This window comes from Pongo abelii, chromosome 14, assembly GCF_028885655.2.
Source record: "Pongo abelii isolate AG06213 chromosome 14, NHGRI_mPonAbe1-v2.0_pri, whole genome shotgun sequence".
Taxonomy (NCBI): Eukaryota; Metazoa; Chordata; class Mammalia; order Primates; family Hominidae; genus Pongo; species Pongo abelii.
Window position 1 is genome coordinate 38,484,897 of NC_071999.2, and position 22,579 is coordinate 38,507,475.

General features: G+C 35.6%; 1 long non-coding RNA gene across 1 annotated transcript; it reads left to right on the top strand.

Annotated features, from left to right (window-relative positions):
* Nucleotides 1–937: 937 nt before the first annotated feature.
* Nucleotides 938–22,260, top strand: LOC134759883 (uncharacterized). The gene is made up of 3 exons (XR_010136745.1): nt 938–15,584; nt 17,967–18,145; nt 18,295–22,260. It is a non-coding gene; the product is annotated as an uncharacterized LOC134759883 (long non-coding RNA).
* The last annotated feature ends 319 nt before the right edge of the window (nt 22,261–22,579 follow it).

Below are 22,579 nucleotides of genomic sequence, written 5' to 3' on the forward strand. Positions count from 1 at the left end.
ACAAAACTTTAAGAATACCTTTACTGAGGAATATTTGTGACCTATAGGAATAAAAAGTGATTAAGCTTTGAAAGAATTAAAAATAGAAATAAATAATAGACAATGTTTCCATATGTCAAAAATAATACTTCCAAATGTCACTTACCTCCAAATTATAGATTTGACACAATTTTAGTAAAAAGCATAATGAAAGTTTGATTTTCTGACTTAAAATCATTCTAAAGTTTATCTGGAAGGTTAAAAACATACAAAAATTCACAGAATATTTTGAAAGGAAGAGAAATGAATTACACAGGCTATGGTAGACACTGAACCATATTTTAAAGCTATACTGTACTAGCTAAAATATAATATGGATATAGGAATAGAAGATTAAACAAAATAAGAAATAAGACATTTTATTTGTTTTTAATACATATTAAAAATACATTGCCAAACATTTTGAAATGGATAATTCAGTAATTTTTATTGATACAAAGAGTTGCATTTGATCTAGCAATTATACTTCTGGGAATTTTTTTAATGGAAATAATCCTGAAACTCGGTGAGGCAAATATGAATTCCAGTTTCATTCATAAATGTACAAAATTGGAAACAACCTAAACACCTAGGTAGGAGATTAGTCAAAATAATCATAGTTGTAGTTGTTTAACTTACAACTTAAAAGTAGGCATCTTATGCAGTTATTAAAGTAATTTTAAGTAGCATGTGAATATAAGGAATAATGCTTATAAATTTTATGTTAAATGACATAGGACGTAAAGGTATATAAATAGTGTGAATATAAGTATATAAGTAAAACAAAAATAAATTTTCATGAGATTAATGGGAAATATACCAATATGTTAATAGTAATTTTGTATTTGATCATAGTTTGAGTAGAATTTTTAAATATTTATAATTTACAATTATAAAACTAAGCACTTTTTTTTTTTTTGAGATGGAGTTTCACTCTGTGGCCAGGATGGAGTGTAGTGACGCGATCTTGGCTCACTGCAACCTTCGCCTCCAGGGTTCAAGTGATTCTCCTGCCTCAGCCTCCCAAGTAGCTGGGACTACAGGCACCCACCACCACGCCTGTCTAATTTTTGTATTTTTAGTAGAGACAGGGTTTCACCATGTTGGCCAGGATGGTCTTGATGTCTTGACCTCATAATCCACCTGCCTCAGCCTCCCAAAGTGCTGGGATTACAGGTGTGAGCCACTGTGCCTGGCTGCAAGCATTATTTTAATTAAAATTTTCCCAATAATTATATCAAAATTTTAGAATTTATAGTTTAGTTTTCAGGATTCACAGCAAATTTTTTAAAAGATTTCTATTTTTAACATATTCATTATATTATTCTTAGAGTTTGGTGAATATGCTAAATGCCTCTCCCTTTCGTGAGTTTATGAATTTCAATTATATCTTCTCTTCACCGTCGGGTGTCTGGCCTAATCAATACTAATAGATATTTAACCATATTTTAAAGCTATAATAATTAAAATAGTATAATACTTATATAGGGAGGAACATTAAATACTCAGGAGATGTAATTTTTTTAGCCTCTTAATTTGGCAGTGTATCTCAAAATGTGGTATGTATCAAAATAATCTGGCCCCAATTTCATAGCTTCTAAGTGGGATGCAGCTCTGCCATATATTTCTTGAAGGCAGTGATGGTGGCAGTGATTCTAAAAGAGAAATTCTCAATTTTGTAGCTGATTCGCATAGAGGGCTTGTGACTCCATCACCTACTGTCTGTGTGACCCTATGCAAGTTATCTAACCTTCCATGCCTCAGACTCTTCCTCTCTAGAGGAACTGAGCATAATAATAGTGCCTTCTTCATAGGGTTATTATGATAGTTATATGAATTAATACATGTAATGTGCCAGGTACTATGTATAGTAAGTATCAAATATCTGCTATTATTATGCTAAGGCCTGTTATTACAAAGTAAAGTTACCTAATATTTATTATTTGTTATGTGTTATAAATTGTTAGGCACATTGAAGATATAAATCCATGATCTCCTTTATTTTTCATATCCACTCAATATGCTGAATGTTGTCATACCCATTTTAGAGGTTGGAAAAGTGAGGTCCAGAGAGGTTTAGCTGGCTGAGTGTGACTTCTCTGAGAAGAAAAGGCTTGGGGCTGCAAACTCCACAGAGATAAAAGTGAAATAATTTTCCAGTAAATGTTGGGGTTAGGATCAAAATTATGTGTAATTTATTTCAAAAGCCCTCCTAGTGTTTGGCAAATTTTAAGTGTGCAAACTTTGAAAGCATACCTTGGTTTTCCTGGGTTCACCTCAGGGCATTTTCTTTTAGTAGGTCTGGATGTAGGGCCCAGGAATCTGCATTTAACAACAAACACCTCCAGGTGATTCTGAGGCTGGTAGTCTAAGGATCACAGTGTCAGAAACTCCGCACTAGGTCATGTTCTGAGATAACTAAGAAAGGATGTAGGAAGTAATCATAAAGGGTTTCAAAATGTGTTTAAGGTCATATGTAACTAGTTATATCTCAACTGAAACTAGGTGTTAGGTGCCCTCTCAATCCATTCCTCTTTTTCACATCAGAGACCTTAAGCCTGGATTTTTCTCTTAGCCTAGCATCAAATCAGCTAAGCCCATATCTGCTATTTCTCTAACCTCTTGCTGGGCTTCAACAAAGCTTCTGCAGGGGAGAGGGCTTGTTTATTTTTAGTCAGAGGCCAGACCAGCAGAGGAGCTAAAAGGCTCCAACTGTCTGCATTAGCTTTTCATGAAGTTTTTGGGAAAGAAGAGAATGGCCTTATTAGGTGTAAACCTTTTTTATCCTGAAATTATTTTGTAATTGGGAGGTTTGTTTTTATTATAAATTTCAATACCCTGGATACATTCTTGTAAGTTCTAATGCTATTCTCTAAGCTGCTGATCATCCCAAACAGCTGTTCGTTCCTCTATAGTCCAACCTAACCTCAGTTAGATTTTTGAGAGAATGGATGGTGATCTAATGGAAAGAGTAAACAACTTGGAGTTAGGAAATACTGCTTGAGAATTGTCCTGCTAGACACTAGTTAAGTGAACCTAGAAAAGTCCCTGATCCTCTGCAAACTTCAATTATTTCACTTAAAAAATTGAGATAATAAGGTCTTAGTACTTAACATCACAATTATGAGAATCACATGAAACAAGTTAGGTAAATGGACTTTGCCCACTGTTCTGTGATGTTCAATCTCTTGTTAGTATTAGACCCATTTTTATAGTCTGACCCATTTTGATAGTCTGATGTGGTATTCCTGAGGCCCCAGGTTTGGAGATAATAATATTTCTTCTTCAGAAAAATAAATGACAGAGCCATGGCTGTGGAGCTTTCATAGACACAGGGCTCTTTAGCTAGTGAAGCAAGAACTGGCAAAGTAGGAACACACAAAGGTTAATGCTGTCATGTTTACTGTTAAAACTGGCATTTTGCACAATGCAATTGACTTTCAATACATTAGATTTCTTATGGAAAAATTCATAAGGTAAGGTAAAATAAAATCAAGATGATGTTTAATTGTTCTTTTTTATAATAGGGTTCAGATATTCATGAAGAATGCTTTCAATGCTTATTCATTTCCTTCCCGCCTCCCTTTTCTTTTCCTTTCTCACTTTTTAAAAATTTCTTTTTAAAGAGACAGAGTCTCACTCTGTCACTCAGGCTGGAGTGCAGTGGCATGATTCTAGCTCACTGCAGCCTCCAATTCTTGGGCTTAAGCAATCCTCCACCCAAGGCTCCTGAGTGACTGAGACCACAGGGGCGCCACCTTTCCCAGCTAATTCTTTTTTATTTTTTGTAGAGATGGGGGTCTCGCTAAGTTGCCCAGGCTGGTTTCAAACTCCTTGCCTCAAGTGACCCTCCCACCTTAGTGTCCCAAAGCATTGAGATTACAGACATAAGCCACTGCCCACTGTCTTTTCCTTACTCCTATTTCTCACATTTCTATTCCTATTCTAAAACTTACTTTTATAAAAATCATTTTAAACATTCTGGATTTATGGTGGATTACCAACTTCTCTCACATGTTTAAATTATCTTCCTAATAATGCATTAAAGACTTAGGGAGGGCCTAATTCATTTTGGTAAGGAAAGCATACTTTTTTTGTGTGTTTGTGTGAGACAGGGTCTCACTGTGTCTTCCAGGCTGGAGTGCAGTGGTGTGATCTTGGCTTCTCCTGGGTTCAAGCGATCCTCCCACCTCAGCCTCCCAAGTAGCTGGGACCACAAGCACACACCATCATGCCTGGCTAATTTTTGTATTTTTTGTAGAGATGAGGTTTAGTCAAGCATGCAACTTTTTACTTGAAGCAGCCATTTGGTGATTCACCAGTTTGAAAAAAGCAGATTCATCAAACAGTACCTAGCTGGATGATATCATTCCACCTCTCATTCAATCTGTAGGGCACCATTGAGTGTACTGAATTCACAAGAGATAAGAAGTCTTCTGTAAAGAAATCCTTACTGTTGCTCCTTTAACCCCTTAGATTGAAAGAATATTGTTTCCCTCCTCCACTTCCTCTCCTTCTTCTAGTCCCTCTTCTTCTCTCCCTCCTTCTCTTCTTTAAAATTAGGATAATGTATTGCTTTTGTTTCAGAAGCTTACATACATTGAACTTGATTTTTTAAATTCAGATTTCACCCAGGCAAGGTAATGGCTTGTGATGATTTCCAAGAAAGTATTATTTCCAAGTAGCATAATACCCTTGTATAAATCTGGGAAAAAAATCTCCTCTTGAATTTTCATGTTATTCTACAAATACGTTTTTAAAAATCTTGCAGCCATTAGTTTTCAAATGATCTTATTCAGGGAAATTATTGCCCACTTTCTTGAAATTTATGAAGAATTTACATTCTTCGTAAGATTTAATATTTCATTATTTGCCATATTTCCTGCAGGACAGTAATTGTATCTTATTTCTCTTTATATTTCTAGTACTATCACTGTATGTGTTACATAGAAGGTGCTCTGTAAATGATTTTTTTAACTATTTTTATTGCTTATTGAAAACTCAGAATGGAAAACTTTGGAAAGGGTGAGACCTTTGCAGAAATGATTTAATCCTTTCTCTTCCACTCCCACCACTCATTTAGTAAGCCAAGGTATAAGTCCTTGCTAAGAGACAGGAGTTTAGTATAAACCCTTGCTAAGAGGCAGGAAGGTATACCTATAGAATGTTTCCTCAGAGGCTATAGAGAATTTAGGGAGAACGAGATGTTGACATGACCATGGTCTCTAACTTGAAATTATAGCTGTGAGAGTTTCTTTTTCTGTGCATCGGATCATTCTCAAGGGCAATGACAGAGAAACACAAGGGAGTAAGCGGCCATGTCATTTAAACCAATAAACAAACTATTTCATGAGAATAAAAACCATTTAAGATTGTAAAAAGCCAAATGTAGTAAAAAGTCATTTTGTAATAAAGGTGGAAATACAATCTTATTTATAGAACAGAAACAAAGTAATACTTTAAGAGGAAAAAAATAGTTTCCAAATTCTCCCAAGGTTTTTTTTAACTCAGAATCTTTCTTTCCATCACTTGCTTGTTCTGTGACTGTGAGCAAGGTACCTGCAAGGTACATACCTCTTTCTGCCTCAGTTTCCTTATCTATAAATTGGGGATGATAATAGTGATATCTGCCTCACAGGTTGTTAAGGTTAAATAAGTCAATATTTTAAAAACAAAAAAGTACCTGGAAAGTACTAGGGACAATAAATGCTTGTTAAATAAAATTTAAAAATAATATCTTTACTAAAGTACATTTATACACTTTCTTTTAAAATATGGCCCTGTTGTTAAGATATTTTTCCCAGCTTGCTTTGAACTATTTGTATTTATTTTTTGAAATTAAAAAAATACCAGCCTATCTGTACGGTAGAGAGAAAGAAGGGGAAAGAAAGAAGGATACAGAAAAAATGAAGGAAAGAAGTGAAAGAAATAGAAAAGGAATTACTAAGTTTTCTTTAGGAAAAGGGGCAAAAATTTTGACACTGCTCAGAAGCTAATGTTTCACTGATTCTTCTCACTTTCTACTTTCTGTTATGCTATCCTAGGGCCTGAAAATGGTTATAAATACAATAAGAAGTGATTCCTATATAATTCTAAATGTTTATTCTGACAAATATAATAAAATGATTATAGTAGTACTCTGCCTGCTAATATAAGGCTACTGCTGTTATCATGCACAGAATTCTTCCAATATTAGAGTTTTATTTTTTGTTATCAGTAATCCTCAGATTCAGTGTCATCCCTTTCTAACCAAGTCACTCATCTGGAAATTAGTACATATCCTGAGAACTGAAGACAATACAGTGTTAAAAGTAAGAATAGTTGACTTTTCAATTTCATGTTTTTAGGCATATGATAGGCAGGTTTATATTACAATTTTTAGCTAATCTGTCATTTGAATTCTCTATTTTCCCCCCAAAAAATCTTTTCAAATGATTAGCAAAGACTGTTCAGTTTCTTCATTTGCCCTGTGTCAAAAAATTAGAGGAAAGGTTTGGAAAATGCTTTTGAAGACTAATACTTTTATGTAATTATAACCTGCTGCATTTATTTATAATGAGATTTTAATAATGTTATGTTTTGTTTTCCCAAAAGTATCACCTATTTTATTCAACTAAAAGTTCTATTTATATGTAATACATAAAACTCAGATATACCTTAGACTTGAAAGAATTGGAATAAAGTTGGAGAATAAAGAAATTAAGGGAACTTCAAACTTTATATAGTTGGTGTTAAATATTGATGTCTTTCCAAAATTCATATATAGAAGCCCTAACTCCCAATATGATGATATTAGGACTTGGGATCTTTGGGAGGCAGTGAGGTTTAGATGAGGTTGTGACGGTACATCCCCCATTATGAGATTAGTGTCCTTATAAGAAAAGGAAGAGGCCAGGCTCGGTGGCTCACGCCTGTACTCCTAGCATTTTAGGAGGCCGAGGTTGGCAGATCACAAGGTCAGGAGTTCAAGACCAGCCTGGCCAACATAGCGAAACCACATATCTACTAAAAACACAAAAAAATTAGCCAGGTGTGGTGGCATGCGCCTGTAGTCCCAGCTACTTGGGAGGTGGAGGCAAGAGAATCTGTTGAACCTGGGAGGTGGACGTTGCAGTGAGCTGAGATCACGCCACTGCACTCCAGCCTGGACGACAGAGTGAGACTCCATCTCAAAAAAAGAAAAGAGACACTAGAGCTTCTTTTCTGCCATGTGAAGATACAGCAAGAAAAAGTCAGCAAGGCAGGAAGAGAGCCCTCACCAAGAACTAAATGTGCTAGCACCTTGATCTTGGACTTCCCAGCCTCTGGAACTATGAGATACATGCCTGTTGTTTAAGCCATCTTGTCTGTGGTATTTTGTAGTATAGCAACTGTGCTAAGACATTTGGATTTTCAGGTTCTGAGAGCTTAATATGAAATAAAAAACTGTTGCTGACATGGTAGGTAATATTTTAAGGATGGTTTGTATTTTTTCCCTATGGCTGTCCACATAGCTACCCCACACTATTGTCTTATACTTACAAGCAGGACATTAAATATTAGTGCAACATGAGTTCTTACCTTTAAATGATTGTTTTTCTCTAGTGGAACTTCAAATTGGTCTGAAAACTTAAATACATAGGTTGTAAGTTTAAACTTTTTAAAAAGTTAAACTGTCTTTATATGGACTGCTGGAAAGCATAATATCCTAAGAAAACGAAGTAAATTATTTTAAAGGGAAAAGGATTAGTCTTCAAAATGGGAAAAACTTGGGTTCATTTTTTCCCCTTTTCAACAGAATCTAGAATGGCAAAATGACATAGGAAATGCCACCTCAAAATCTAGACAGTGTACATAATCAGTCTTGCATCCCGTGGGTCACAATAAAGGAGCCATTTCAGCATCGTAAACATTGTTGCAAAATGAATTTGAATGGGTTTTGGCAGCAACAGAGCAGAGAAAATAACCACATTTCAGAATAAATAACTTAAAAATTCATTTGTAAGCACACAAGCTATCCACCATTTTTACATTCTTAAAACATCTCATTGCCCATCTTTAATTTAAAAATATTTCAAAATCAGTAATATTTTCAGGTAAGTTTCAGGTATTTGTCTTTATGCTTTCGTTAAACTGAAAGGATTTGCAGGCACACAAAATCAGAGCCCTTCAAATAATGTCTCACATAATTAAATGCAATCTTGTGTTTGGCTTGAGTTATTTTCGTCTCTCTTTATTCTGCAATCTGTTGACAATAGCCAGCCAACTTACATTCTTTGGACTGATGATGGCATATTTTTTAAATGCCTTCAGCGTTGGCATTACTAAGCTTTATAAAGGTGTTATATCTCTCAGAGGCCACTGTTGCCAGCATCGCAGTAAAAATGTGTAAGAATCTTGTCTATGTTACCTCTTTAACCTTTTCATTTCTTTTAGTTTCATATAAAAATTCATAAGCTTGTAAAAGTATTAATCCAGATAACTTAGAATGATTTTTCTTTTTCATTCTGGATTTCTAACAGATAGATGTTAGCCTTGCATGAAGAGGAAATCCAGAACATTGTTGATTTTGGTTAAAAAAAAAAAAAAAACACAAGTCTATAGGATTTATTCTAGGGCTTAAAATTTTTGCAAAAAACATGGAGTTTTTATGGTCACACTAATAAAAATTATTTGCTTGAATTTTTATTATTTTCATTCTGCAACTATTTACTTCCAAATTGAAAATGTTTTTCCCTGATAGACTCTGTGATCCCTGTGATCACTTTTAGAAATAGTCTATCTTCTTACTTTCTAATTGTGTTACTTAGAAATGTTTCATTTCCTCTATTGCATTTCTTGTCTTTTTAAAAAATATCTTTGTGAGTGTCTTTAGATATGTGTTACAAATTGGATTTTAAAGATCTGTCCCAGTGTACCTGCCTGAAATTCTTTACTGCCTCTGCCAGTGTGTCAAGTTTAATACCATGAACAGCCATGAATAACTTCAGTCTACTCTTCATTTTAAATCTTCCTAAATTAGTTGCTTTGTAAAGGTATTGCTAATCCCTTGCAATCCAGAGATATAAAAAATATTATACTCTAACACTTAGTACAGCACAGAGATAATTTACAGCATTAGTCAAACAGTTCCAAAGATGTCATCATTTATAATGACCCCACCCTAGGGCCATTATTTTACTACATAATATGATTAATGTGCTGTCATTTCTTTCTGCTTAAACTGTAGCCACAAGTAAAAAGTAACACATTTTGGCCTTCAGTTTTCTTAGCCTTAAAGAACTGGTTATCTTTTTTAAAATTTAGCAGCTTATTTCACTTCAGGTTTTTCAAAATATTCATATCTGAGATAACATCTCCATTGCTGAGGATAGTGAATGAGTTATATTCTTGAATGTTACTTGGTTGATTCTGAACATCATTTAAATGCCCCCTTTTTCATATGAGATATAGATCCGGTGTAAATATTGTTTGAATGTATCTGGTGTGGTAATATTTGAAGATATGGGATCAAAATTTACAAGATCGAAAGTCAAATCTTCACATTTATTTTAGCTATTTACTGCCTTTAAAAAAACTAGAAAAGTTTATTTCTATCATCCATAATTTTCTTTATGACCATGTCTACAAAGGACTTCTGTTGATTCTCCAACCTGGCTGCCTACATCGTTTTACCTATATGACTTTGCTCACATTTTTCTCTTTGCCTAGAATAACTTCCATTCCCCCATGTTCAATGTCTATCTAACACTTAAGCTCAGGTCATATGACACTTCCTTCAGGAAACCTTCCTGGACTCCCCCACAAACAATAATAAGTCCGTTTCTCATCTGAAATTATATGGTAATTTATATATATATTTTTAACTTTGCATATTGTCTAAATAGGTTCAAATAAATAATGTACATACCACTAAATATTCTAAAGTCTAGGGGTCCTGTCTTATTAATCTTCATATGCCCTAGAGTACCAAGTAGGTCCTCAATCTATGTTTGTCAGATAAATAGTGTGTATAGCAAAATGGTGGTCATTTTGGGGGAAAAGAATGACCTTACCTAAATTGGTTGATTAAAAACATTTTTACAAATATGCTATATAAAATGTTAAAATATCAATTAATAATTAAAAGCAAAATTATATATATTACAGACAACTTCCTAGCATTAGTTGAGGGGGAAAAAGAAAACAGCCAAACAACCAAAGAAACCCTTGCCACCAACATAAAATTATGTTCAGCATAAGCTGTTGGAGGATCTAAGAATGAATGTAGTAAGATATTGCTAAGGTAATTTTTATTAAGGTTTGATTTTTAAAAATTAGATTTGTTGCTTTTGGCCACAATGATATAAGTTACCTAGGAATCAATTGAATCAAAGATATGAAAGATCTCTACAGGGAAAACTATAAAACACTGATGAACGAAATTGAAGAGGGCACAAAAAAATGAAAAGTTATTCCATGCTTATGAATTTGAAGAATTAATATTGTTATGACTAGCATCTCACAGATCCAATTCAACCCCTATCAAAATACCAATGATATTCTTCACAGAAATAGAAAAAAAATCACAAAATGTATATGGAACCACCAAAGACCCCATATAGCCAAAGCAATTCTGAGCAAAAAGAACGATGCTGGAGGCAACCCACTACCTTGACTTCAAAATAGACTATAAAGCTATAGTAACCAAATCAGCATGGTAGTGGTATAAAAACAGATACATAGACCAATGGAACAGAATAGAGGACCCAGATATAAATCCACGCATTTAGAGCCAACTCATTTTCAACAAAAGCACCAAAACATACAATGGGGAAAGGACAGTCTCTTCAGTAAATTGTGCTGGGAAAACTGGATAACCATATACAAAATAATGAAACTAGACCCCATCTTTCACCATATACCAATATCAAATAAAAATGTATAAAAGACTCAAATGTAAGCCTGATGCTATGAAACTCCTGAAAGAAAACTTGGGGGAAATGCTTCAGGACATTGGTCTGGGCAAAATATTTTTGTATGAGACATGAAAAGCACAGGCAACAAAAGCAAAAATAGGCAAATGAGATTACATCCAGCCTGAAAGCTTTTGCACGGCAAAGGAAAGAAAGTGAAGAGACAACCTACAGAATGAGAGAAAATATTTGCAAACTATCCATCAACAAGCGATAAGTAACCAGAATATATAAGGAGCTCAAACAACTTAGTAGCACACACACGAAAAATCTGATTTAAAAAGGGCACGGCTGGGCACTGTGGCTCATGGCTATAATCCTGGCACTTTGGGAGGGCGAGGCAGGCAGATCACCTGAGATCAGGAATTCAATACCAGCCTGGCCAACATGGTGAAACCCCGTCTCTACAAAAATACAAAACTTAGCTGGGTGTGATGGTGTGCACCTGTAATCCCAGCTACTCTGGAGGCTGAGGCGGAAGAATCACTTGAACCCGGGGATTGCTTGAACCTGGGAGGCAGAGGTTGCGGTGAGCAGAGATTGTGCCATTGCACTCCAGCCTGGCAACAGGGTGCAACTCCATCTCAAAAAAAAAAAAAAAAAAAGGGAAAAGATCTGAACAGACATGTATCAAAATAAGATATACAAATGGCCAATAGGTATATTTTAAAATGCTCAACATCGCTAATATCAGAGAAATACTAATCAAAAACAAGGAGATATCATGTTATCCCAGTTTAGATGGTTTTGTCAAAAAGCGAAAAATGGATGCTGGTGAGGTATGGAGAAAGGGGAACCATGTGTACTGTTGGTGGGAATGTAAATTAGTAGAGCCACTATGAAAGGACTATGGAGGTTTATCCAAAATCTAAAAATAGAACTGCCATATGTAGTTTCACTACTGAATGTGTATGCAAAAGAAACATCAACTTATTAAAGAGATATCTACACTCCATGTTTACTCCAGCACTAGTCACAACTGCCAAAATATGGAATCAACCTAAGTGTCCATCAGTGAATGAATGGATAAAGAAAATGTATACCTACAAATGGAACATTATTCAGCCCTAGAAAGAATGAAATCCAGCTGGGCGCGGTGGCTCACGCCTGTAATCCCAGCACTTTGGGAGGCTGAGGCGGGTGGATCGTGAGGTCAGGAGATCGAGACCATCCTGGCTAACACGGTGAAACCCTGTCTCTACTAAAAATACAAAAAATTAGCCGGGCATGGTGGCAGACACCTATAGTCCCAGCTGCTCGGGAGGCTGAGGCAGGAGAATGGCTTGAACCCGGGGCGCGGAGGTTGCAGTGAGCCGAGGTCACGCCACTGCAGTCCAGTCTGGGTGACAGAGACTCTGTCTCAAAAAAAAAGAAAAAAAAGAAATCCTGTCATTTTCAGCACCATGGCTGGAACCAGAAGTCATTATGTTTCGTGAAATTAGCTAGGCACAAAAAGATGACTATTGCAGGTTCTCACTTATTTATGGGAGTTTAAAAAAAACGTGGATTTCGTGAAGATAGAGAGTGATTGGAGCTTACCAGAGGCCAGGAAGTGTAGAGGGAAGGGGAAAAATGAAGATTGATTGATTAATGAGCACAAATATCAGTACAGTGACTACAGTTAATAATCAATTGTACATTTCTAAAGAGCTAGGAGAGAACAATTTGAATGTTTCTAAAGAAAAGACAAATATTTAAGGTGATAAATATCTCAATTACCCAAATTTGATGATATGAATATATCAAATTATCACATACACTGCAAAAAGATATACAACTATGTGTTAATAAAATATAAATCAATTTAAAAAGAAAAAATATGTATTTTGATAAAATGTGTAATATATTTGGCAACTTTAAATAGAGGGCTACACTGGTAAACCTGAAGGAAAGCAAATTTACCATGGATTTTGTGACCTTTCCATACCATTTTGATGGATAATTTGGGCCTTCTAATCCATAAGTTGAGAGAAGAACATCAATTACCTGTAGGCTCATACAGATCACTCACCTTGCCCAGGACTCTGCCTCCAAACAGGTAAGAAACATACATCAGAACGGCATGATTACTGGCATTAACATCAGCCAATGGCCAGGAACTTGATCCAACATATCCTGGCTATTCTTTTCCTATTCTAATGAACACCTTCCTACTTATTCACCCTTCAAGGTTGAAATCAATGTCACCTTCTTTGGAAAGCTTTCCCAAGCCTCATTAATTACTTTCTCCTTTATGCTTTTAAAGCACTTCTACTTATATCTGTAAAATAACTTAATCCAGTAGCTTTCCCCTTATCTGTAGTTTCACTTTCCACAGTTTCAGTTACCTGTGGTCAATCATTGTTCAAAAATATTAAATGAGGAATTCCAGAAATAATTCATGTGTTAAATGCTATCTTATGATGCCTGTGACATTCACCTCACTTCATCTCATTACATCAGCATTTTATCTTCTCAAATCATCACAGGGAAAAGGGTGAGTACAGTACAATAAAATATTTGGAGAGAGGCCACATTCACATAGTATGCAGGATTGTTATAATTATTCTGTTTTATTATTAGTTACTGTTGGTTATCTCTTACTCTGCCTAATTTGTAAATTAAACTTTATCATAGGTATGTACATATAGGAAGAAAATATAGTATATTTAGAGGTTGGTACTATCTGCGGTTGCAGGCATCCACTGGGGGTCTTGGAATGTATGCCCCATTGATAAGAAGGAACTGCTTTATTTATATCTCTGCATGATCTCTAACTGCCTGAGACTCAGAGACAAAGTCTAGTTTTCTGTACAAGTCTACCTTCTAGCATAGTTTCTGGCACTTGTGAAGAACCTGTATAAGCAAGGACTTTTCCCTTTCATTACAATCATAGTACTTCATCTTATGGTAAACATATTCTCTCATCTTTTAAAGTTTTTCTAATTTTCATTTCTGTGAAACCTGCAAAGAAGTAGTGTAAAAGATCACATGATCAAGGACACAGTGAATAGACAGCCAGCTTCCCATGCCTCTTGAAATCTGTTAGAGAGAAGTGAGAAATTTGGTAAGTCAGAGAAACCTAGATTCCCAGTCGCAAGTCTTTTATAGAATTAGGCAGTAAGGGGATCACTCCTCTCAGGTGCAGGCTATTACTATGTGATCCTTGCTGTGTCTAAATTCCATCCTTCCATAGTCAGTTTCCTGTTTCATCTAGCTTACAGCAGGCCTGCCATCACTTACTATATTACATAGGTTCTAGTATGCATACTAAATAATTGTATTTTGGCTTTAGTTTTCACTTCTTTCCAGTTGTCTAATTGGATGGTTCAGTAATTTCTTACTCCCCTACACCTTAAACAAGTCACAGCATGCCCTTCTAATATTCACATAGTGCAATTCTTATGTTTTACCCAACTCATCAGCCTTTCTCCAAAGCTTTGTTGAAGCTTCACTTGGTCCTGATTTAAATACGTATTGCTGAAGCAGAATGCTTTGACCCTACTAGGTACTCACACTCACCTCAAATACCCTTTGCTCCAATAAATAAATAGAAAGGCCCAACCTTTTTGTCTAAAATTCATAACAAATATTCTGATAGAAATAAGAAACAACAAAATAAAACTTACAATGGCTGAATTTTACCTGGAGAGCACAGTAAAGAATCATGACGTCTTTGTGAAAACAACGGTGACCCAGGGAAAATCAGATCTTAGTAAAAGTAATAAACAAAATAGAACTTACACCAACTAAAACAGTAACAAGTTGTCATTTGTTGCGGAGCACAAATTGACAGAAGAATCAAAGCTTGGTACTATTTAGATCATATACAATGAAATTTCATATAATTAATGGCCAAACATACACATTTATAATGGTAGAATTGTAGTTGATAATTCATGTCTATAATTGATAAAACTTGATATGGGCAAAAAGTTTTCCATGAACCAAACCCCTGTTTAATTTACAGAAAAATGATAGCATTGGAGCATTTTAGAAAGATAAAAATGAAGGTGAACAAAAAGTGAAAATGGTTCAAGTGCATTGAATAGACAATTCATCTAGTAGTTAAATTCATTTAATGAAATTCACTCTGGAATATACCTTTTCTGCAAAAATTCATCTATGTCAGTATACTTATTGAAACACTTGTAATTTTAAGCATGGGGTCAAAACATCTCCATGTCAAAATAGCTGGATCAAAATGCTGTTTGCCCATTTCATGCCAGAAGTTCCTCCATTATAGCCACTGATGCTTCCCTTAGAAGTTTGTATGTAAATGATTTGGGACTTCACTGGGCCATATGTCACCATTAATAACAGAAAGTGTTTGTGGGTTTGCTTTTCTTCTTTAGAAAATGAAGAGATTTTTTTTATGGATAATGGTATTTAGGGATTTTTTTTTCTGTTGTTTAAATTAATAGTCAAAATATTTTAAAGGATTAGGTGTTGGGGAGAAAATAACAGGAAAATTAAGTTTACTCTGCCAAACAGGCATTATCCCTGAGAAGTAGTTCCTTCTTATTCTGCACTATAAATCCTTTTATCACTATGTATATTTCTACAGGGACTACTGCTATCTTGCTTTGGTAGTTACAGTAAATCAAGATAAAGACACCAGTCTGCTTGGACTCGTGGAGAGGTAGCAAACAGGTATGGAAGACCTGGAATCAACTTCAGAAATGCTCATGATGCTTGGGTACCCTAATGTGGTACTACCTAGCCTACTTGGGTCAAATGACTTTTGCAAAATTCTATAAGATACTTAGCATTCTCCTGTGGCAATTATTTGTTAACAAAATGCTGGAAGGAAGAGCTCTAAAGATTTTCTTAAATATATCTGTCCCAGGGATATCAAATATTTAGGAGAAATAGTGTAGTAACAGAGGTAAGCTGTCAATTTAATTTCACTTGACATCTAATCCAGTTTTGTTACCATGATGTTCCCTGACTGCATAGGGCTTCTGCCTGCCATTGGACACTAAATAATTAAGAATTAGTTTCTTGGGTTGTTGATTATATCAGAAAGTCCCAGGTTATAAACAGGGGATTAAACAGTGAACACACTAAAGGTATAAAGTTATTTATTCAGTGTATTTATAAGGCCTCAACATAATTTATGGAATTTACATTTAGCTATGTATTTATCCAAGAGAGATTTGTTAACCTACATTTCAGAAAGATTTACTAACTATATGTGTACATCAAATTCAAAGTAGGCTTATACATTTGAGCTTTATAGTGGACAGAATTATTCTAATGACATAGTAAGCTAGACAATTGAGTTTTCCTATAGAAAACTTATACTTTTTTAAACTACCAATAAGCATTACCCTCTTAAAAAATGGCTTCACAAATACGACAGTACAGGAGAAGACTCGTGGGAGAACTTCTCAGTGGGTAGACTGGCCATTCCGATCTGAGTGCAAATAACACCAAGGCAGAGTTTACGTAAGCTTATGTCTAGAAAATTTAAGTATTGAAGTGGGAAGATATTAATTTATATGCATGGTCTGTTAAATGGCTAGTTTAGAGATATCAAATAATCTTGTATATGATATTATAATATGTTATTCTTTGTGAAAAAGTAATAAGGACAGTGTAAATTTCAGGGCTACTTCCTACTCATACCTTGTTGATAAAAATGTAGATTGGTTGAGTACTTCGAAGAGCAGTTTGGCAATATTGAATATGAGCTGTAAAAATACGTAACCATTGTAACATGAAGACCTTATGTAAATTCACAAGAAAAACTCATCTGCAGTAAGCCTTATCTAACCCCTTGCCTGGGCTAAATGCTCTATTCCAAATAAATAAATACATTATTTATAATTAGAGGAGGGTTTTTATGTTCAATTGTGAGATCAATCTTTAAGAAATTTTAAGGATTTAATAATCTTATATAATAATTAGGGCTTGAAGTTAAAGGGAAAAGATGTTAAATGAGGTGAAAGTGAGCAGAAAGAAATCTTCTGCATATAGAGGTAACATCTCAATCAGAAGAAAGAAGGTTAAAAAAAGACCTGCATCAGTTAGGAAGTGGTAATTACACTAATATTTCATTATTAATTTAAATTGTAATTGATTGACTTTTTTGACTTATTGTTATGATGAAATGGCAACAGAGTAGATTATTAACTTTCAGACAGAAGTATTAATTTTCCCTTAGATCAATAGCTAAAGATATAAATAAAATAAAATGAATAAGGAGAATTATGCTTGTTCGTGTTAAAAATTTACTAACCAGCAAAGGCATGAGAATGATATAATGGACTTTGGGGACTTGGGGAGAAGGGTGGGAGGGGGATGAGGGATTAAAGACCACATATTTGGTACAGTGTACACTGCTTGGGTGACAGGTGCACTAAAATCTCAGAAATCACCACTAAAGAACTTATTATCCACGTAACCAAAAACCATCTGTACCACAAAAACTAATGAAATACAAAAAAAATTTATGATCCAAAGGGAAATATCAGTGTGTGGCTATATTCTAAGTACATCCAGTTTAAAGTAATGAATATTGTTTCTCATCTGACCCATTTAAAGCTGGGCTTCCATGTGCCACTGTGTATCAATAAAGGCATCTATGAAAGAGCATGAGGGAGGAAGTCAGAATCTCTAAAAACTAGCTACTCATTCTCATGTACAAGTTAGATTATTTGGGGATTTGATTTTTCTATCCATTGTGTAGTCATACCATTTATGCTTTAGATATTAATAAGCAAAACTTTGGACATACCAGGACACTCATAGATGATTTAAACGTTATAATTTATGTTACCCATTTGACCCCCATTCAAAGACTCACTAATGAACTTTTAACTCTTAACTTTTCTTGGCAAGAGCATTATATTTAAACTGGAAATGCGTAGGAATCATCATTGGAACATTTATAAGGATCATTCCTACTGTAATTCGCTAACAACTCACTACTAGGTGGATTGCTTTTTGTTCAGTTTTGTTCTTTTCTGGTTTACTTCCAACCTGTTTACTGAAACTGTCTTGGTAATGCAAATCTTTCTTCTTTGTTAGTCCACAGACAGTTTGCTCATTTCGGAAGAAAGCTCCTGACTGAGGTTCTTTAGATGCGTTTAACGGAGGGGCAGCTGTGCAAAAGCATCACTGTTTCACTCTTTTCCAGACTGATATGAAGCGTCTGTCATGTCACACATATGGAGTTCTCTACCAACAGCAAAGGCTATTTAGTCAAGGTTAGAAAAAAATATTGTGTTGGATTTTTGCTTATGATATGTTTTGGATTTTTCTTTGAAGCTCTGATTTGAAAGATATACAGAAGGATATGGCTTGAGGAAGGAAATATGACTGTTATCCTCAACTACTCCCATGTTCATACCATCAGGTATCCTGAGAGTTGGAGGCATCACACTGCACCTTGGGTAATCTCGAGGAGAAATCCTTTGGTAAAGACTCTAGTCCTGTGGATTGGCAGAAATTCCCAGTCTGGTGTCTGACAGCTCCCCCTGTGCACGTTTTGAATTTACTGGGCATGTGTCAGACTCCTGAGGGGAAGACATCTCCTGCTCTCCAAAGAACTGAGATTCCATCACAATGAATTTCATTTGTTCGAGAATGACAAGTAGAATTACCTTTATTTTAAGTTGGCTTGGCAATTATAATTCATGCTGTGCTCTGTCACAATTATCAAAGTGAGGAACTCCTCACAAAGTAAACGAAGGTCTTTCAATCCATAAAATTAGTATCTCAATTCAACTTATTTTGAGTTTATTCATTTTGCTTTTGAGAACAAAATATCTAGCGTGTAGATAGTTAAAAATTAAATGCAGTAGCTATTTATAATGCCTGTATTTTTCTGCATACCTTATGCTATATATTAGTTACATAACTCAAATACTCAAGTCTAAGAGTCAGAGTGTTGGAAGGGACTTGGTCCATACTTCTGAGTCTTCTGAGCCAGCAAGGCCACACTCTTTCCCCATCATTGCCTTGCCAGCAGTTATTCTATATTCTATATTCAAGTTCATCAGATAAAGAAACTTGAACAGTTTCTAATGAAGAAGAGCAGGCTTAACATCCTGTCCCTCTTTCCAAGAGGTGAGTGTGCTATGCAGGGTCCAGGGATGAGATGTAGCCTGCTTTGTACCAGATGCCTGCCAGTCACAGAGATAACTGCTTGCTGTTTGACTATATGTATAACTGGATGCTATGAAGTGGAGAATATTTAAGAGGACCTGAAACCATGTCTCTTCTGGGACTTAAGAGTGTGTGGGCTTCTGAGAGCAGAGGAGGTACCGAGAAAACTCCACTGCAAGGATAGCTGTGAAAGAAAATAACCAGGGAATTTGCTAGGCCAATGTCCTGAGGACCTTAAGTTAGCAGTGTGTGGGAAACAACAAAGCCTGGTAAATATTAATTAAATTGAACACCAGAAACAGAGATAAAGAACTATATATTTGCTTCAATAAGCAAGCACCTGCAAGATTTCTTGTTTTCTGCCTGCATAGTAGCATCCTAATCGTCAACCATCAACTGTCCCTAGTCTCCCTTTCCAGGTACCAGAATTCTTACTCATAATGCGTTAAATCAAGTTTAGCCTAAAGTTGCCTCCTTACATATTTTGAGTTCAACCTAAACTTTTCTCTGTACATTGTGAATTATAACAAGTGGAGGTGTAAACAGACTGTAGCCTACGCTTGTGCCAATCACTGAGTTTTGGCCAATCAAATGTAGCCAATTGTTCGAACCATGTTCAAATAGGGCAAACACCAAGATGTAACCAATCCAGCTGTTTCTGTACCTCACTTTCATTTTCCGTATGTCACTTTCCTTTTTCTGTCCATAAATCTTCTACCACCACGTGGCTGTGCTGGAGTCTCTGAGCCTACTCTGGCTTGGAGGCTGCCCAATCCATGACTTGTTCATTACTCAAACTCTTTTAATTTGTTTGAAGTGTTTCTTTTATCAAATGCAGCTTACGTTTTCAAATGGCATTGGAATACAAACTATTTTTTCAAACATCTTTTATACTATGTTCTAAATGCAGCCAGCCCTCTGTATCCAAGGGGTTCCACCTCCATGGATTCAACCAACCTTAAAAATGTTCACAAAAATAGTTCCACAAAGTTACAAAAAGCAAAAACAGAACTGGATACACACCAAGTATTATGTTGAATCCACAAGAATTAAGTGATGTATAGGCATTATATTAGGTATCATAAATAACCTGGAGATGTTTTAAAGTATATGGAAGGATGTGCATAGGTTGAATGAAAATACTAGGCCATTTAATATAAGGGACTTGAGTATTTTGTATCTGTAGGGGATCCTGAAACCAGTTCCCCACGGACATCAAGGGACAACTTTAATGCACAAGATGACCCAGGATATATGTCTTATTTCTACTTTATTATAACAATTAAGAAATCATGGCTTGGTGGCCTCTGATCTCTTTCACAAGTTAAAATGTGATCCTTTAGGGCCCTACATGAAAGGTGATGGTGTTGTGGGTTCCTTCCCTAATTACAGGAACAGTCTAGACTACTGTAGCCCCAGACAACTACTGAGTTGTCTAGATAATGCATTTACCTAAGAAAACATCTCAGCTCATACACTATAAACATTAAAAATATAAATTATAATTGATATCTATATAGAAAAAAGTGTTACTATTTGGATTCACATAAAAATTAGAAGTCCATGGAAAACATGTGCTCTAGTTAAGTATCTGATATCATACATGCCAACCTATCTATTTAAAGATCTTAAAAGTATGAGGCCCATGCACCATTGTATTGATGCTGTATATATGCAAAATATGAAAGTATTTATTCCATTATAAAATATGTAACAATATTATTAAAGTCTCCATAAGGCTAGGGATCCTGGTGGACTAGACAGATAACACAAATTACATGGCTCAAAAGCTTACACTTGGGTGTACAAAAACACCTAGTTTTCCTGAAAATCCACTGCACATTTCTGATAACAGTCAGACTATATTATGGTGACAGATACTAAGGTTTTGTTGGTACATGTTTTAAAGTAAATAGGTATTCAGGCAGAGGATGTTCCAGGGAGTATAGGCAGAAAGTCTATAAATCATCTCATAATAATGTTAAATTTTATAAAGAAATTGATTATTTATTCCTTTGTTCAGTTGGGGAAACTGGATTCAAGAAGTATCTAGATTCACAGGACCCTCTCGCTGGGTGTTACCTTTATCTTACCACCAGTATCCTGTGACCCTGTCTTCAGGCATTTAATTCCCAGAACATATTGTGTACACTGGTGAACATGAACAAAAATTTTACAGGTATTTTTATAATATATTCCAAAATAGCACATAAAACTGTGATTTCAGAGTTACTAGCTGAAGATAAAGTTAAAAAGAAAGCTTGAAGCTTGTCCTTAAAAAAATGAACAATAGTATAGATGATATAGGAGTGTGACAAAAATCATGAACATTGCCTAAAAAAATGACAGAAGTTTGGAAAGCAATGGAAGAGAGGTGTACAGGGGCGCTGAGTGTGAGGAGATGCGGATGTGTCTTGCTTCATTGTATGCTGCAGAAATCTATAATTAGTGTGAAGCACTGTAAGAGTACATCTTCAGTAGTAAATGTTATTCTTCCTAAACTGCCATCAAGTTTGTTATATTGATGTGGAATATAAAAATTGACAAACTTTTTAACACATGAGAGAACACAGTAAGTGAAAGTATGGATCATCTTACAGGGAGGATTTTGGAGATTTAGACATCAATTAGACCATTTCTAGTATTTATCAGATTATAGGTACTTTCAAATTAGATTGACTAAAAAAAGTTTTCCCCACTGTATTTAGAGATATGAGAAAATAGGTCAGGCTCATGTCTGTAATCCTAACACTTTGGGAGGCCCAGGTGGGAGGATTACTTGAGCCCAGGAGTTCGAGACCAGCCTGGGGTACATACTGGGACCCTGTCTTTACAAAAAAATAAATAAATAAAATTAGCCGGGTGTGGTGACAGGCTCCTGTAGCCCCAGCTACTTGGGAGGCTGAGGAGGGAGAATCACTACAGTCTGGGATGTCGAGGCTACAGTGAGCCATGATCATGCCACTACACTCTAGTCTGGGTGACAGAACAAGATCCTATCTTGGAAAAAAAAGAAATATGGGAAAATAAATGAAAAAGAGACAAAATATAGTTGAAATGTGTTCCCCAACTTGCTTGAATTGTTTACTTACTAGGGATGCAGACTTAAATAGCATAATTTGTTGTTATACTCTCAACCTAAAATCAGTTTCACAGTGATGTTATATACACCTACATTTTTTCTTTTTTGTTTTTTTGAGACAGAGTCTCACTCTTTTGCCCAGCTGGAGTGCAGAGGTGCAATCTCAGCTCGCTGCGACCTCTGCCTCTCAGGTTCAAGTGATTCTCCTGCCCCAGCCTCCTGAGGAGCTGGGATTACAGGCACACTCCACCATACCTGGCTAATTTTTGTATTTTTAGTAGAGACGGGGGTTTCACCATGTTGGTCAGACTGGTCTCCAACTCCTGACCTCGTAACCTGCCTGCCTCAGCCTCCCAAAGTGCTGGGATTACAGGCTTGATCCACTGCGCCCGGCCATACCTACGTATTTTAAGTATATTCATATATGCCTATAATATGTAAAAATGAACCC